The sequence below is a fragment of the Solanum verrucosum genome, unplaced genomic scaffold (genome assembly GCF_900185275.1).
Source record: "Solanum verrucosum unplaced genomic scaffold, falcon-dt-bn FXZP01000106.1, whole genome shotgun sequence".
NCBI lineage: Eukaryota > Viridiplantae > Streptophyta > Magnoliopsida > Solanales > Solanaceae > Solanum > Solanum verrucosum.
In genome coordinates, this window is record NW_026020130.1 from 215,297 (window position 1) to 235,470 (window position 20,174).

Genomic DNA, 20,174 nt, shown 5'->3' on the forward strand with positions numbered 1-20,174 from the left:
GAAAAGGCAGATATTGAGGTTACTCCTTCCTCGTCTTGTTATATTCGTCTGATCGAAGCAGAGTACTTTAAAGATTAAGCGGAGAAGAAGAATAAATCTCCAGTGGACACTTCTCTAGTTGTTAATGTGGAGTCTATGGAGGCTGGTCCTATACCTCCCACTCCCGCCGTTGAGCCATCAGGTATACCTACCCCTTTGAACTCTACTACCCCTGCTCATGTCTTCCTTTGATTCAGGCCATGATTTACAAAATGGGAAACCTTGCCCATTCGGCCGATATGAGGGCTTCTCAGGTTAAGGTTGATGTCCTTTCGATGATTGATCATGCTATCATTGTTGCACTTACTCCCATTCAGTAAGAGTTGAATAAACAACGTGAGTTGATCACTGCCCATGGACGAGCATTGGTTGCCCTTACCACTTAGGTTGAGGTGTGTGAGACGACGGACCACAACCACACTGATTTGACAGCCTTGACGGTTAATATTGATAGTCTATGCGGGATGTGAACGAATTGAAGTCCACCGACATACCGATGCTTTGGGGTGGTGTAAATATCTTGAGGACCCTAGTTCTGAGTTACCTCATGTTCAAAAGATCGGGCAGGTAGGGCCAACTAACCTTGAGATCCCTCTGGCTATGTTACTAGAGATGTTATTGCGGTTCATGAAGATGTGGATTCAGACACTCCCGAGATGGATGAGGAGGACTTAGTTGCTCGTGAGATTGATGTGTGTGAGGACTTGGAGGAATTATAAGGTAACATGCTACGGGTGGCCACATAGGCATCACTACGCGATACTTCCATGTTTGGTTCAAGTAGGTCTAAGCCCCATGGAGGAGGTCGTTGCACAACCTTTCAGAGTTTGAGTTGAAAAGGGTAGTGATGCCCATGTTGAGGCTATACCAGCGAGCTAGAGTTCACCTTAGGCCTAGTTTGATAGAGGGATCTTACTCTCCCTCCATTTTATTTCTTGTGGCTACTTTCAATTTTTATTCTGCATTGAGGACACCGCTTGTTTTTTTTTGGTGGGGTGAAGGTATCTGGATGCCTACCCTTTCCATTGTACTTTGCCATTTTGGGATATTTTGTTATTTTCATTTGGGTTGTTCTTTATACATTGGTGTTTTGGTTTTGATTTATTGGCCTCCCTTTTAATTTCTTTTAAGTGAATTTTGGTTAGTGTTCACTTGTACATTTGAGTATCAGTTATGATTAATATCGATGACTTGAATGGTGTTCTTGATGAATGACATGTTTGTGTGAGTCCACCGAGGTAATTTGAGTTGCATAAGTCTTGTGTGAACTCTTAGCATCTCATTGTGACTTGTCAAATATCTAGTGTAAGTCTTGCAATGATCGTTGCACGTGAGCTTAACTTGTAGAGTTGTGATCCATGATTGTGTTTGGATGCCATGTGTGGTGAGGTTTACTTGAAAAATGTGCATGTTGATACCTAGAACTTGCCCCATTGGTCCAATTGATTAGCATTGGTGAATGAAATAAATGATCTTAGGCATGAATTTTAAGAGTGAACCTAACAACTATACCTTTGTGTGACCACCTTGAGAGTGTGTGAATCTAGCTTGGCACCATTTGAGCCTAACCTTTTCTTTGTATGAAACATGAACACAAAGCATTGGTTTATTTGAATAACCATCTTAGGCCAAAAGCCTAAGTTGGAGGTGTGGTGAGAATGAGGAAATAAACCGAGCAAGAAGTTCATGAAATTCATCCTTGGAAACTTGTGATGAAAAAGATGGAACCTCTCCTTATAAAAAAAAGTGAAAGAAGAGAGAAGAAAGAAGACAAATGATTAATTTGGATCCGTTGTGCGTTGTTGTGGAAATAAAAGGGGTATCCAATGAGCTATACCAAAAATTTATGTGCTATGAATAGTCCAAGGATGAGTTGTGAATATGAAAAGAATGAATGAAAGGGAAAAGAAGTGAAATTTGAGCCATGCTTTATAAAGGTAGAGTCACTAAGCCGAAATGATCATACCCTTACCTTCAGCCCAATTGCAAACCTTGAAAGACCTTTTTGATCTTGCATAAGCCAAGAGATATGTTGGTTGGAAAATACAGGATAGCCTATTGGTAAAATCATGCATGTTTTTCTCATTGGGAGTGTGAGAGTTGATTTCGATTCCTTAATTGTAATCCTTGATTGGCTTTGTGAGAGCATGGAAAAATTCTTGATGTGAGGGCATTTAGATACTTTTGTTGGGCATAAATTTGCATTTGAAGTAAACATTTGTTAGCATGAACTCTAATTGATGATGGCTAGTCAAAGTTTGACACTTTGAGTGCACAATTGAACATTGCATGTTTAGATTGAACCTTGTGTGCATTGTCATGTTGATTCTCAAGGAGCACCGCTTGTAGACATCCTTGTTGACCTGATTAATCTTGTGCTTTACTTAAGGATCAACAAAAGTTTAAGTTGGGGGTGTTTATGAGTCAGGAATTTTGACTCATTAAGGGTTTGTTACTTCATGAACTAGTGTCCTCAATGCCTATTTTGGGTTCATAGTTAATGATAAATTATTTATATTAAATTCTAAACTTTGATTTAAATATTTGGAATATTTAATTATGAACTCAATTATTATTCTACATCCGGAATCGCCTCATCCACGAATGCTTAAGAACAAGGCAAGGACATTACATTGCGAAAAGAAGCAAAAAAGTGGGAAAAATTGGAGAAAAGAAAGGCTGGAGCTCGCAAAAGTTACTCGGTGATTCACCGAGTGAGCATCTAGCTCTCCAAAAGATCCAGCGAGTTTGGCTCATGAACTAACCCAACTTAGCAAACTTAAGTTCAAAATGGTGCATCGTCGAACCGATTCGGCGAGGTCGACTTAGCTCGCCTAAATGAACAGAACAAACAAGGAAGGAAGTAAAGTCCAATCAGTGAGAAAAGGAACAAACGGTGAGTCGCCGAAACAAAACGGAGACATACATATGGTTCTCCAATTGCAAAGTAAAGAATTCAAAAGCAGAAAAAGAACATTGGCGAGAAAGTGCTTATAGGCGGATCGCCGAGCCATTAGGCGATCGCGACTAACTTTGCTGATGGGAGTACGAAATGAAATTTTGGGAAGTTTTTACAAACATATAAATTGGTTTTTGAAGAGAGAGACAAGTGACTTAAACAAAATTTTGACATTTTTTACATACTTTTACAATACTGAATATTCATGGAGAGATTTTGAGCTCAGATATTGGGGCTTAAGGTTTTTTTTAGTCTTATTTTTGACATTAAGCATTGAAGAGTGTGACATTCTGATGGATCCTCTTTTTGGTAACTATTTTTTGCTTTTGTGATGCTTAGTTAAACCCCTTTTCCTAAGGGGTGTGATTATGTAATCGAATACATAAATTAGCTTGTGGGTATATATGTTGATAGTCTACTAGTGGATTTACACTCGACTTCCATAAAATAGTTAGAGAAGCAAATGAGGAAACTATCAGCTTCATTGAACTAGAGAAAGAATGGGACATTACATAGTTATATGATTCAAAATCTAAAGAAGGATTGACATTGCATTTCTATCACCACTAGGAGTGGTAAATCACTTCCGGGACCGCGACCTGCAAGTGTTGAGCAGAAAAAAAATTGTGAAGTTGATAGTGATAAGCTAGAAAAAATGATGATGATGATGATGATGGAAGAGTCTTGGAAGTGCCTAAACCACTTGAAAAGGTTGAGGATAGTCATGAAGCGGTTGAAGTAAAAGGGAGAATAGAGGATTCGATAGAACAAATATCACATCTTTTACAACAAATTCTCAGGTCACCACCACTATTTCGCCAGAGTCTTAAGAAGAAAGCCAAAGATGGTTAGTTTTTGAATTTCATTTCTATTCTTGGCTTGCTTTCGATAAATATTCCATAGTAGAATCTTTGGAGCAAATTCCAGGTTTTGCCAAGTTCATAAAGGATTTGGTTACAAATAAGGAAACAATGAGTTTTGAACCTACAGATAATTTACGCCATTGTAGTGCTATTGCTACTAGGTGATCTAAAAGAAAGAAGGCCTGCGTTCACCATACCTTGTACAATTGGTGCATTTGATTTTGTTAAAGATTTGTGTGATCTTGGGACAACATCAACCTCATGCCTCTAGAAATATACAATCAATTGGGCTAGGAAGCTCCTAAACTGACAACAGTGAGAATGATTATGGCTGATAGGTTAGTGAAAAGGCATGTGGTATACTTTGTGATGTGCTGGTGAAAGTGCAGAGTTTCATTTTCCCTGCCGATTTTGTGATCTTAGACTCTGATGTTGATTTCAAAGTTCCCATAATTTTGTGGAGGCCAATTTTGCCAGACAGAGGGCATTGGTTGATGTGTAGAGCAGTAAGTTAAAATACAGGTGAAACAATGAAGAGGGGAAATTCAAGGTGTGCCAATATATGAAGCAACCACAATAAATGACAACGGTGTCTACAATTGATGTATCTTATTATGGGATCATTGAAGCATATATAGAGGAAAGGTTTGTTGTTGAAACGTTAGCCGCAGTGATTATGAACTTTGATGAGGTTTTCATAGAGGATTACAAGGAGACTGTAAATTCTTTGAAGGGCATGGGTTCACATCCTTATGCTCATAATAAGTTAGACTTGGATCGATAAAATTGGTCGACTCCACCAACAAAGCCATCCATTGAGGAACCACATGTACTCGAGTAGAAATAATTTTCTGGCCATCTGAGATATGTATTTTTGGGTGAAAGTTACACGTTACCAGTTATTGTGGTTGCGGATTTGAATGATCAACAAGTGCAAGCACTTGTGAAAGTGCTAAAGAGATTTAAAAGGGGAATCGTTTAGACCATTACCGATATCATTAGCCTACCTCCTAAAATTTGTACATATAAAATTCAGTTGGAAAAGGATTGTAGTCCCAACATAGATTACCAAAGCAGGTTGAAACCACTAATGGAAGAGGCGGTGAAAAATAAAATAATAAAGTGGTTGGATGCAAGTGTGGTGTACCCTATTCCATATAGCCATTGGGTTAGTCCAGTGCAATATGTCCCCAAGAAGGGCAGAATGACAGTGGGAGCGAATTCTAAAAAAAAGTTGATCTCTCTTAGGCCAGTTATAGGTTGGCGAGTTTACATGGACTACCAGAAGTTTAACAAGAGGACCTTGAAATACAATATCCCGATGCCTTTCATGAACCAAATGTTAGACAACTTGGTAGGAAGAGGCTGGTAGTGCTTCCTTGAGGGGTACTCTAGTTACACTAGATTTCTATTGTTCCGAAAGATCAGGAGAAGTCTACTTTTACATGCCCATATAGTACATTTTCATTTAAGCGCATGCCGTTTTGGCTGTATAATTCTCCTGCCATATTACATTCGTGTATGATGTTCATCTTCTCGGACATGGTTAATGAGTGGTAAATTTATACGCATTTGACGCCTATTTGGCTAAGCAATTAGTGTCCTTAATGCCTAATTATGTCATATTCTAATGACATTTTGATGATTTATAGTTATGACGGCTAAAGCACTAGGCAACGATAAATGATTGAAAAATGTCCAAAAATGTAAAAAGAAGTATAGACTATACATTATTGACCACCAAACAAGAAAGGTGGATTACCTAATGGGTATGACCTCGCCAAAATCTACAGTGCACAAAACATACATTAATTTAGGTAGGTCGGTGAACTCCAAATAGAAAGGCAACTTGCCGAATGAGAAAGGCGCACAGGTTGACCTTTGCCAAAAGTGACACTACAAGGAGAAAAATTACAGGCTTGAAAGGTGAACAAGGTGGTACTCGGAGATACACTTAATGTGAGTCAGAATCGAACGAGCTCGTCGATGAAGTTCAAACACCTGAAGCCTAGAACAAGGGAAATGTAAGTTGGAGAGCAATCACTAATCCGCCCATTGTTATCGGTGAGCCCGACTAATGTCTTTCAATTAGTAGCGTATTGAGATTTAGGCCAAAATTTGGGAAACTATAAATAGCCCAAAGGAGAGAGTAAAATGGAGTTTGTGTAAGTGAAAAGAAGTGGGAAGATTGTAAAAGAAGTTTTGAATATATTTAGAGAGAGAAATAATTTAACTTGTGAAGAATACTTTCTAGTTTTTGGGGTTTTCACTTTTATTCTTTAAATTGATAAATTGAAGTTGAATCCAAAGTGGGTTTGCTTGTAATTGCTCAATTTCATGTTACACATGTCTGCTTTCATGAAAGGTATAATTTCTTTGCTTGTTATGATGGGTGGATAAAACTCCAATATCTAGGGGTGCAATTATGGGGTTGAGAATAGAGTAAGGAATTGGGTTGTCTAGTATAACACATAGATGAGAGTGAAATGAGATTTTATGAAAGGATTCTATGAGATTGAAAGAAGATAGTGTAATTTAAGATAACCCAGCCTATTCATGAATGTTCATCACTATAGAGCAACATAATTACCCCTATTTGACATTCATTTCCAATCCCCACACCTCTAGATTACTTGTTACTTCTTAAATCTTCCAAATTTTTAATTTTATAGTGCCCATTGATAACCAAATCCTTTTATTAAACTGGTGGAATCATCCACCCACTTGTTTTTACTACTACAAATAGATGATTTTACAATCCAAATTTCTTGATAAAATTTCTATAGGATTCGACCTCGACTCGTTGTTAGGTTTTTTATTGATGATGACCGTTGTCTCTTATAATTGATTTTGAAGAGTTCATTTGAACTTTGCCAAAATGGCGCCGCTGTCGGTGAATAGTGATTGAGAATTATATTTGAGAAATTAGTTTATAAGTTTTTTTAGTTGTAATATATTTATATTTTTTGTTGTTGTTGACTAATTTGCAGGTCTAATACAATGAGTGACCATGGTAGTAACAACAATAGTCATTACAGTCAAAACGACAATATTGGTTATTTGAATGGTATGTATGTGATTATTGTTCAAACAACGGGAGCCATCCGGATACCTCCCACAGCCGGGAGGGCAGTGTTTTCGATAACTGGAACAATGCTACATTGTTCCAACTATGAGGAATGTTTGGGGGTGTAACTCATAAGGATCCCAATGAAAACCTTTGTAATTTTTTGGAGGTGTGTGGACCGTTTGTGTTAAAAAAACATCTCACAAAGTTCGTGAGGTTGAGGTTATTCCCAATCTCTTTGAAGGGTGAAACTACAAGATGGTTGGCGGAATTGGCAAATGACTCTATCACATCTTGGGAGGGGTTCAATGAAGATTTCTTGGAGAGATTCCCCCCCCCCCCCCCGAAGATGATGAAACATATAATACAAATTCAAAATTTCAAGAGAAATGGAGGTGAACCTCTAAATGAGACATGGTTGTGGTTCAACAAACTACTTTTGCAATGTCCATCACATGGTGTTCTAGACAATTCGATACTGAAATACTTCTATTATAGACTTGATTCGGTCAATAAATGTGTGTCTGATCAGCTAGTCCAAGGAGGATTAATAAGATAACCGTATTAATTAGCAACCTTGTTGCTAGATGACATGACCATAATTAATCGACCATGTCATAATATAGAAGACCAAGTGTTTACTCTACAACTAAGCTTAAGGAAATAAAAAATCTAGAAGAACAATGAACGAGATGAGTACATGGCAAAAATAATGACCCAACTCGATTTGTTGTCTAAACATGTCATGGGAGGTGGACTTAAATCGATGAATGCGGTTGGAATTAATAGTGGGAAATGCCTGGATGATTCCATGTTTGAGGCATTATAAAATGAAGAAGTTCAATATTTGGGAAACCAAATATGGGGGTTCTCACCCAAATTACCAATGACAAGGTATGAACCAAGGTTGGAATAAGGAGCGTGATAATGGTTGGAATGTTTGGCGAGTTGGAAATTAGAGAGATAGAGAGGTTGAAAAAGATAGACATGATCATCAACGGCCAAAGGACCCAGGTTGGCCAGAAGGAAACCGAACCAAGAAAATGCTCACAAGGATCTTCAACAAGATTGAAGGGCCCGACAAAGAGTTGAAGGAATTGAAAAATGACTTCTCCCCTTTATCTCATACGATAAACTCTCATTCAGTATTTATCAAGTAGCTAGAGACTCAATTGTGCTAGATTTCTTTTCATTTCAATCTGAAGCAAAAGGAAATGTTGCCTAGTCACACCGTCCCAAATCCCAAAAAATGATTAATGAGGAAATAAGAAATATGTCATGCCGCGATGTTGATAAGGCGCATCTTGGGACAACCTAAGTCTTTACTTTTATTTTATTAATTTCAATAAGGTGTGTTGTGAGTGCAGGTTCAAAAGAAGTCAAAGTGTTGCAAAGAGAACATTAAGCAATGCGAAAAGCATCACGACAATCCACCGAAGGTGTTGTGTTGACTCAGTCATGTCCACCTTCTAAGCTAGAAAATGTTGAAAAATGTATTGTCCATTTAGGCTATCTGAGATCGAAAAGGTGATCTGCTTAAGTATACTACGTGGCCTACATCGAGTCCACCGAATCACCCTTCAGGTTTGGTGTTATTTCAAGCATTTTCAGCGAGCTTTCGCTCTAGTTAGGGATGTGCCAAACACGCTGGTACGATCAACAATTATATTTGTTTAATCAAATTACTTCCAGAAACAAGTAATTAAAAGGGGGGATTTTGTGAAACAAATTGTAAGAATTCAGTAGGTAATCAGTAAACAAAATTCAATTTTGGTTGTTATCAAGATGAGAGAATCAACTAGGGTATATGTGTTCCCCACAAGCTCATAACGCAGTAATCCTAGTAATAACAATCCTTTCCTAGTATACTACATGCAAAGTGATAAGTTAGGTATCTCTAAATTCTTGGTCCGACATCTAGAGAATTTCACCCCGCACCCTGGTTCGGCTACGTGTGTATAATTTACTAACCCTTACCTTTACCTCATATTAGACATAACATCGATGTTTGGCTTAGTTATTACTTCGCACCAATCAACACTAGACTATTAGATAGTATCACACTAAATCTATGTTGATAATTCTTTTCTTGCTGATTACCTCCTTGGTCCGGCAAGTAGCAACAAGGCGCGTTCTAACGTTGCGCACCGTTAAAAAGACTTTTAAATGAAAGAATTATCAATGCATGCAAAACACTATTCAAGAATCGCTTATTTACTATTCATACTTTGTTATTCACTCATGGTTCCCACAACCCTAATTATGGAGTTTAGTTACCCATAATCATATGAACACAATTCATTGTTTTAGATGAAAGAATTATGAACTTACGTAAGAAGAATAATAAACCCAGAAATTCAACTTGAATTGCAACACCAAAATCTTCAAAAACGAACTTAGGAAATTCGGAATTGCTAAAGTTGCAAGTTAATCTCCCAAGTAAAGAACTAGAATAAAAGTAATAAAGTCTAACCCCCAAAAACGAGGTTTACATGCCCTATTTATAGAAAACCAGTCCTAAATTAAAAGGGAAACAAAATAAGGAAAGTTTGTTGAGGCACGCGTCTTCATTCCATGAGATTGACTCACGGACCGTCAATGGATTTACGGTCCGTGAGTCCCTTCCTTCCGCCAGGATTTAGAAAATATTTTAGCTTCCCAAAAACCAGCTTCTCTAAAGCAAACGATGAAACTCCAGTTCGGATCGTAGATCGATCTACGGTCTGTCAATCCCTCTTCGTAGCTCCACACTTAGAATCTTCAAACATCAGGTACTGGAACCCTCGCAGTACCATTCTACGGATTAGCAGTACGGTCCGTAGATCAATCTACGAACCGTCAATGACCACCGTGGTTCCACACTTGGTCAGATTTCCCTGAGTTGATTTCCATGCCTTGCCTGCTGATCTACGGTCACCATCTACGAAGCGTCAATGGACCTACGGTCCGTAGATCACCTCTGTAGATGCCTTGTTCTGCATTTCTATCAGTTGTCTCTTTACTTCCGCGCTTAAACATCTTTCTTGCAAAACATGATAAAAACACATAAAAATCAATACAAAAAGGCCCTAGACGCACACAACTCTTAAGTGAAATGTATTAAAAATACCGTAAACTCACGGTATATCAACACCCTCAACTTAAATTCATTGTTTGTCCTCAAGCGACGCACTAAGACTCTAAACGACACTTGTATTGAAGCAAGCAATTTCAAGCCCAAGAAATCACATGTCTCTCTATCCCAACTCTCTTTTCTGGTGCAAAGTCTGTTCTTTTAGACTCGACAAGCTAATTCATGTGTGTCAAAGTATGACAAAGATCAACCAACGAACACACAACATACACTGTTTCACTATCACCAAGGTACCAACTTTTCAACAATGTAACAAGTGCCCTTACTTCAAATGAAATTCTTTTTTCACACAATGAATATGAATTTGAGTACAAAGATTCATTCAACACTCACACTCAGAAGTAACTTCAAGTACAGTTAATGCTCAATATCATAGGCTTGCCCTTATTTTCACTGCTTAGACTTTTTAAACTAGATTCTAGGATCATTATAGGACTTTCTTGGCTTGTAACGTAGGATTAGGGTCAGGTGTGGTACATTTGGGTACTTCTTAGTGACTTTCTGCCCTCCTTGACATTACAATAGGCTTTCAACCTCTTTTTGCCCTATTTTTGACATCCTACCTTTTTACCTTCTTTCCATTGATTTTCTTCAACCAAGGATGTGACCTTAGACTTTGTAGCTCTTTATTTTTCACTTTCATCTTTTTCTTGCATTTTATTCTTTTCTTTAGATTTCAACAAGTCATATCCTTCCCTCTCTTTTTCTTTTTCTCTTTTTCAACATCAAACTCTTTTCATACCAATTTTTCTTTCGGTTTCCTCTTTCATGCCACCCTCAACTTATGGGTTTTCCATTGGTTGAGGGACACAATACCCGATGTCGGATCAGGTCCAAGATTGAGGTTACCCTTTACATCAGTCTTATCACCAAGCTTAAGCATAGCCTCTTCCTCTAATCTGGACAAGTGATTGGCAACTTGATTTTTGGTCCCCTTTCTCTCTTTTACTATAAAATCAAATTCTTGCAGCAATAATACCCATCTAATCAGTATCGATTTAGCATCCTTCTTTGCCATCAAATACCTTAACGCAGAATGGTCAGTATGCACTCTAACCTTAGTACAAAACAAGTAGGATCAAAATTTTTCGAATGCGAAAACCACCGCAAGAAGCTCTTGTTCAGTGACAGTATAATTCTTCTGGGCCACATTTAGAGCTTTGCTAGCATAGTAAATAGGATGGAGAATTTTCTCTCGCCTCTGTCCCAATACTACACCAAGTGCCACTCCACTCGCATCGCACATTACCTCAAACGGTTGTCCTTAATCCGGTGTAATAATGATAGGTGCAGTAACCAACTTCTCCTTCAACTCTCCAAATGCTCTTAGACAAGCATCATCAAAATCAAACTTATACTCCTTTTCGAGCAGTTTGCACAAAGGATGTGCAATTTTGGAGAAATCTTTGATGAACCTCCTATAAAAAACCGGCATGCCCAAGAAAACTCCTGACACCTTTTACAGAGATAGGTGGAGGAAGTTTTTATATCACCTCAACTTTCGCTTTATCTACCTCAATGCCCTTCTCAGAAATCCGATGACCCAGAACTATCCCTTCTTTCACCATAAAGTGGCACTTCTCCCAATTTAGCACCAGATTGCAGTCTTCACACCTTTTAACCACCTTAGCCAGATGATCCAGACATCGATAAAAAAAGTCACCTACCACAGAGAAATCATCCATGAACACTTCAATAGTGTCCTCCACCATATCAGAAAATATTGACATCATACAACGCTGGAAGGTCGCTGGAGCATTGCACAACCCAAAGGGCATCCATTTGAAGGCGAAAGTTCTATAAGGGCAAGTGAAGATGGTCTTCTCTTGGTCCTACGGAGCTATAGAAATTTGATTGTAGCCCGAATAACCATCAAAAAAACAATACCAACCCTTACCAGCAAGTCTATCCAACATCTGATCCATGAATGGCATAGGGAAATGGTCTTTTTTTGTCCAAGCATTTAGTTTTCGGTAGTCTATCCAGACTCTCCATCCAGTCACGGGCTGCATCATGACAAGATCATTTCTCTCATTAGGAACCACAGTAATCCCACCTTTATTGGGCACATATTGAACAGGACATACGCAACTACTATATGCAATGGGATAGATAACTCCAACATCCAACCACTTGATGATCTCATTTTTAACTACCTCTTGCATAGGCGGATTTAATCTTCTTTGGTGCTCAATACTAGGTTTGTGATCTGGCACAAGTTGGATTTTGTGGGAACAAATATCGGGAGGAATCCCAATAATATCCGCAATAGTCCACCCAATAGATCGCTTGATCCTCTTTAAAACAGTCACTAAGCACTCAACTTGTCTCGCATTTAAATCTTCCGCAATGATGACCGGCAAAGTATTATCTCTACCCAAGAATACATACCTCAAATGCGATGGTAGAGCCTTAAGCTCCAATTTTGGTTCCTCCACAACATATGGTCTCGCGGATGGAGACTCGCGATTCTTCATGTCTAACTCATACATATTTGGCTTTGACTTATATTCGCACCTATCGAGTGCAGCTACCAACTCATCGTACTCTTCAATTCCATCACTATTAAAGTTCATCATCACTGCTGCTAGTGCCTCAACACCGAGTCGCTCTTCAATTTGCACTTCTATTCCACTTTCAACTCTGTAAGTTATAGCATATACTGTTTGGAGCTCACTACTCTGCTTCATGGACCTACAAATATTGAAAGTTGTTTCTTCATTGTTTAGTCTGAACTTCATCTGCCCCTTCTCCATAACAACCAATGCATGCCTTGTGGCAAGGAATGGTCTCCCAAGGATGTTGGGAACCTCAAAATCAACCTCACAGTCAAGAATCACAAAATCTGTCGAAAAGATGAACGACTCCACTTTCACTAGCACATCATGGAGTACAACAATGGGCCTTTTCACGGTTCGATTGGCCATAAGTAACTACATCGTAGTAGGCTTTGGATCCCCTAGACCCAACTTCTTATAAATAGATAATGGCATGAGGTTGATGTTGGCACCAAGGTCACACAGTGCCTTAGCAAAATGTAACAACCCTATAGTACATGGAATCGTGAAAGCACCAGGATCTTCCTTCTTCTGCACAAGAGACCTTGTAGCAATAGCGCTACAATGCTGCAATTTATCATCATTTTCAAAACTCACAGACCTTTTCTTTGTCACCATATCTTTCATAAACTTTGCATACCCAGGCATTTGCTTCAAAGCTTCTATCAACGGAACGTTGATGGAAAGCTGCTTCAACATAGTAATAAACCGGCGATATTTACCATCTTCCGTCTTTTTCACTAACCTCTGTGAAAAAGGTGGTGGAGGTCTAGGTATATGGACCACTTTCTGAGATATATCTACTTCTTTCTCTGTCGCATTCTCAGACTCTTCTCTAACCTCTACCACATCATCTTCTTTTCTAATCTCAACATCCACCACAGACGTCATAGGTGGATCAATGGTTTGCTTACCCCCTCGAGTAGTAACTTCCATACAATGACCATCATTCTTTGGATTTTAGATGGTGTTGCTAGGAAGAGTGTCAGGTTGACGTGGGTTCATTGTAGTAGACAACTGAGTCATCTGCTGCTCTAGATGCTTTATTGACACTGCATGTGCATCAACTTTTTGACCAAATACCAAACAAGTCATTTCTCATCTCCTTCATATTCTCATCAGTCGCATCAAACCTTCTCATCATCTTCTGCATCATATCTTCAATACGCGCCGTATTTCCTTCAACTTCCCTAGTACCAGATTCTCGATTTTGAGGGGGGACATAAGGTCCAACCCTATCATTTCTGTTGCCATAGTTTTTCTGGTGGTAGTTGTTGTCGCGATTGAAGTTCCCATCTCGGACATATTGACCCTCTTGATTGCAAATTCCATAGTTCTAACCTTGGTTTCCTTGACCTTGGCACCAATTATCCGTGTTGGATCCTTGGGAATTTGGTCGGAAACCCCCCGTCTGATAATTCACCGCACAAGCAATCTCTTCATAATAACACTCTTCAACTGGTGGTGGAGTTCTAGTCAAGTGATTCACAACATTTACCTTTTCTGCCCTTCCGCTCACATGCTTCAATACCAACCCTAACTCGGTCCTCATCTGAGCCATCTCCTCACGAATCTCATCTGCAAACTGGTTGTTTGTAGTATGAACGGCAAATGTGTTTCTTCCAGTATCTGACCTCCTAGTGCTCCATGCTTTATTATTGTGAGAGATCTTCTCCAATTTTTCTACAATCTGAGTGTATGTGCACTCACCATATGATCCTCCAGCTATAGTATCAAGAACAACTTTATTGTTGTCATCCTGCCCTCGATAGAAATATTCCTTTAGCGACTCATCATCAATACGGTGATTCGGATCACCTCTTACAAACGCAGTGAATCTGTCCCAAGATCTACTTACAGACTCTCCAGGTAATGCCACAAAATTGTTGACCTTATCTTTGTGATTGAGCTTCTTGGACACTGAATAATATCTTGCTAAGAACACATCATTTAGTTGGTCCCATGTATAGATTGATTTATAAGGGAGCTTAGTGAACCATACAGCAGCATTGCATGTCAGTGATAGAGGGAATACTCGAAATCCAATAACATCCATATCCAAGTCTGGTTGACCTACACAGCTTTTGCAAACCACCATTAGCTTAGCTATGTGAGCATGTGGGTCATCCTATGGTGACCCCGAGAACAAGGCCCTCATTGTAAGCATTTGCATCAAGCTACTGGACACTACAAATGTGTGCCCCGGAGGCAAAGGGGGTAAGACAAGATGTCTATCTGAGTCAGCAATGTTTACGTTGCCCCTATAGTTGTCATGCAGTCGTGGGCCTGGTGGGTCATGCACCCTCACTGCATCTCCCAGTTGATTTTCAGCTAGAACCAGGTTGTCTCCACCAACTACCCTCGGAGGTTGCAACTCAACTTCATCACCTAGGTTACCTCTGATAGGATTAACTTGAACTCCTTGATTGTTCATTCTTCGCAAACTTTGGTTCAACTCTGGATCGTATGGAGTAAGTGGATCACCTTGGCTCCATGTACTTGGCATACACTGGAGTCAGAACCTGAGAGAGACAAAAAGAAAAAGAAAAAGTAAAATTAGGAAATATTTGACCAAAGTTAAATAATGTAGTTAAAATTAATCTAAAATCCAGTTTCCCCAGCAGCGGCGCAAAAATTTGATACACTCAAATTACACCTCCCTAAAGAAGCATAAGCGATCGTTATCAAGTAAAGAAACCAACTTGTAGGTTGGGGTCGATCCCACGAGGAAAATGGTCTAGACTTAACTTTAACCAACAATTATATTTGTTTAGTCAAATTACTTTCAGAAACAAGTAATTAAATGGGGGGATTTTGTGAAACAAATTGTAAGAATTCAGTAAGTAATCAAGTAAACAAATGTCAATTTTGGTTGTTATCAAGATGAGAGAATCAACTAGGGTATATGTGTTCCCCACAAGCTCATAACACAGTAATCCTAATAATAGCAATCCTTTCCTAGTATACTACATGCAAAGAGATAAGTTAGGTATCTCTAAATCCTTAGTCCGGCATCTAGAGAATTTCACCCCGCACCTTGGTCCAGCTATGTGTGTATAATTTACTAACCCTTACCTTTACCTCATAGACATCACATGAATGTTTGGTTTAGTTATTACTTCACACCAATTGACACTAGACTAATAAATAGTATCACACTAAATCTATGTTGATAATTCTTTTCTAGTTGATTACCTCATTGGTCCAGCAAGTAGCAACAAGGTGAGTTCTAACATTGCGCACCGTTAAAAAGACTTTTAAACGAAAGAATTATCAATGCATGCAAAAAACACTATTCAAGAATTGCTTATTTACTATTCATACTTTGTTATTTGCTCATAGTTCCCACAACCCTAGTTGTGGAGTTTAGTTACCCATAATCATATGAACACAATTCATTGTTTTAGATGAAAGAATTATGAACTTACGTAAGAAGAATAATAAACCCAGAAATTCAACTTGAATTGCAACACCAAAATCTTCAAAAACGAACTTATGAAATTCGGAATTGCTAAAGTTGCAAGTTAATCTCCCAAGTAAAGAACTAGAATAAAAGTAATAAAGTCTAACCCCCAAAAATGAGGTTTACATGCCCTATTTATAGAAAACAAGTCCTAAATTAAAAGGGAAACAAAATAAGGAAAGTTTGTTCAGGCACGCGTCTTCATTCCACGAGACTGACTCACAGACCGTCAATGGATCTACGGTCCGTGAATCCCTTCTTTTGGCCAAGACTTAGAAAATATTTCAGCTTCCCAAAAACCAGCATCTCTGAAGCAAACGACGGAACTCCAGTACGGACCGTAGATCGATCTATGGTCTGTCAATACCTCTCCATAGCTCCACACTTAGAATCTCCAAACATCAGGTACTGGAACCCTCACAGTATCATTTTACGAAATAGCAGTATGGTCTGTAGATCACCTTCGTAGATGCCTTGTTCGGTATTTCTATCAGCTGTCTCTTTACTTCCGCGCCTAAACATCTTTCTTGCAAAACATGATAAAAACACATAAAAACCAATACAAAAAGGCCCTAGACATACACAACTCTTAAGTGAAATGTATAAAAAATACCGTAAACTCACGGTATATCACACACTCGGTGACATTAGTCGTGATTGCCGAGTGTGCCTGGTATAAAAGGGCTAAGGGTCTTTTCAAATTCAAAATGAATACCCTTTGCCATTTTTGAGACAATTTCTTTCCTTTTGATTCCAATACCATATTTGAGTGTGTGAGCATCCTTTGTGTGTGATTCTTGAGTACGTGGAGTGCATTTTCTTGCTCGATCAGTCAACCCATCCCTAATCTCCCTTAATTTCAAGTTTTGCTTCTTTTTGAGGTTGGTTTTTTATTCCAATCTTACATTTTGAGACTTAAATTGTGTTCTTTGTATGGGAATTATTAGGCCATGTGATGCATGTTGTTGGTTGATTCGAATTAGTAGTGCTATAATAAATGTATTGAATTGTTCCATGAATTGGTTGCTTATGTTTTTGCTTAGAAATAGTGAAACTTGATTGTGTTAGTTAAATGTTGAAATTGAACCTTATAATTAGTGGGTCTTGGTTGAATCTGATGTGGGTGAAGTCTGAGTAGTCCAGTGTTGACGCGATTGCATGATTTTTCCCAATGATTGATAGAGTAACGACTTTATTAGGGAAAATCATCAATTTGAGCAATACTTTGCAATATCTGGGGGAAGTTTGAGTACCCATGGGTAGATAAGAATATGGGTGGATTGTAATGATGTTGGGAAACTTGATTTTGTAGTGTATGTTGATTTTTTCTGTGAAATAAGGCACTGGACGAACACCACATGTTTTGTGGGCTTGTTTCAGCTCGTCAAGGCAGTTGAAGAATCGTCGAGTAAGCCCCAGCTCAGTTTCTTGAGTGAATGTGTGACATTGGGTACTGTTCTATTCAAAAAACTTGTCTTAGTTCACCAAACTCACTCGACATATTTTTAAGTGGGAGTGGACATTACCTTGATGATTATTTCTTTTAGTTTTGGATTATCAGTTTCGATGGACTTGTCTTAGCTAGCCGAAACCAAGTTGGTGAATTGCTGAGTTGGAAGTGACTCCGCTCATTGTGCTTGAATTCTTTAATGATTGTGTATGTCTGATTCGGTGAGCCCATCCTATTAGGTGGACCACCTTCTCATTAAGCGAGCCTCATGACATTTGAACTGTGCTTTCAGTTGAATTTGATTTCAACTGACCTTCACCAATTTTATGTTTGAATGCTTATGTATTGCAGATTATGGCTAAGACAAAGGGTAAGCAAATAGTTTCTTCGGATATGGAGTCAAACAAGGATTCCTCTCCTCCTCCTCCTCCCCCTCATTTGTAAAGGCATAGGGGTTTAACCATTAATGATCCCTCTGAGGGTCTTCATCCACAACAATCAATTCAATATCCTCCTACAAGGGTGGGTAACAGACCACGAAAGGATATCGCCACAAAAGGACAAATATGTGTTCCAAGTTGGCATCACCTCCTCAAGATCCAATCCCTGCTTCTCATGTTCACCCTATAATAGCTCTAATAGCCCCTAATAGTCTCAAGGCGAATAGAGAACGGACTATTCTTAAGGAGCGAAGTCTCTCAACTTATAAGTTAATGAGTTATTACCCGACCATATGGGAAACTATCAAGTTTCACCGGTTTGAACCGTTCACAAAACCCAGGCAACCATATGTGCTGAAGTGGGTTAGGGAATTCTATGAAGCCTACACAAAGGAGGTATCCAAGAAAGGAAAAAGCACAATATGTAAACCCCTAGAAGAAGTAGAGGTAGGTGGCAACAAAGTGCCATGTGATGCTAGTGCAATAAATGTTATTCTTGTTACCAAACACAACTCAACTTATAGATTCCAACTTCAGATGAAGTTCAAGTCAGATGACCACAAAGAGTGGCTAGAACTACTTATTGCAGATTCGCATCCTCCATGGATAGCAGAAGGATCACAAACTTAAAAGAAATACATGAATATAGAAGGCCCTTATTAGTTTGGATTCATTAGTAGTAACCTAATGTCATCCCAAAAAGAGTTCATCCCCAAGCATCCAAAAGCAGTACTAGTGGGGTGCATCATTGATCGGATTGACCTTAATGTTGGGTCGATAATTGTGGAGGAGATGCTTATGAGGGATAGGCAAGAGAATACATCACTTCCATTCTCAGACCTTATTACACAACTTTGTGAGAAATCGGGAGTTCCATTTTGAGGGAAATTTGATCTATGGGTCACCCCATCCTTTTCCAACTATATTCGGAGGATTGAGGCTGACTACTTACAAGATGATGCGGATTGAATGAAGCTATCACGACTTAACACCACACCCATAGTTGATCTGACTACATTGGCTTCTGGGGCCACCACACTTGCTCCTTTTGTGGGGGCAGGCATGTATATCTACACCTTATGATGTGCCTTTCATTTCTACTACTACTACTATTGTTGTTGTGCCTGCCCCAGTTCCTACTCCTCATCCCCATTGACCCAAGTTTTAATTTATCCAACGGGTAGTGTTTCTTGGTCAGTGAATGTTAGGGCCGCCAGGGTTGAGAAGGACATGCCCAAGCTGATTGATAAGGGGATTGAATGAGCGATGACCCTTTTGATGGATAGGGTGACCCCGTGTGAGGAGTTAGTTGAGTCACACGAGGTGAGGTTGGATAAACTCATTACTTAATTAGAGGCTTAAAAGAAGGCCAAGGGTAGTTTCGGTATGCTTGACACCATGAGAGGTGAGCTTAGTGCCTTGAGGGAAGCTTTAGACCAGCTGAGGTCTATAGATATATCGATGATATGGGGGTGAGGTTCCCCCACCTTATGCACCTATATCCATCCCACTTATGATGCTTAGTAGCGATCCACCACCAAGTGTGCAGCGTAGTTGGATAGATGAAAGAGTGGTTATTGATGAGGGTGTCAAAGATGATGAGAGGGCCATCGATGATTTGGCCGAGGAGACTGATGAGGACGAGATGAGGGGAAAGGAGGATGTGGATGGAATTGCATAGATGCTCACTAAGTTGCATGACATTGAAAAGATGATTGTCCAGGATACAATGCAGAGATCCCTTCGGGAGACCTTCTTAGTTGGCACCAATGGAATCTCTTCAGACTCCATCATTCCTTTAGTGATATGTCGTTCACTGATGCCCCAGTTGATGCAACATTGCTGCCTCTTATGATATTATTGTCGAACACTGATGCCCCAAATGATACTACTCCTCTAGAGACTCCAGATGAGAGCACTCCACAAGATTAGACTGTTAGGGGGACATTTTCACTTCCTCCCGTACTCTCTACTTTTTCATTGAAGACACTATTTATAGTTTTTATGGGGTGAGGGCCTTTTTTCCAATATTCCCCTTTTGCTTAGTATTATGTTATTTTAAGTTTTGGATGATTGTAGTATCATATTTTTGTGTATATTACAGTGTTTTGATTGGTTTGATGTATCTCTTGTTGTCTCTTTTGTTTTCTCTTAATTTTGCAACTACCCCATGAGTTTTAAAAATTGTGAAATACTTGAGTT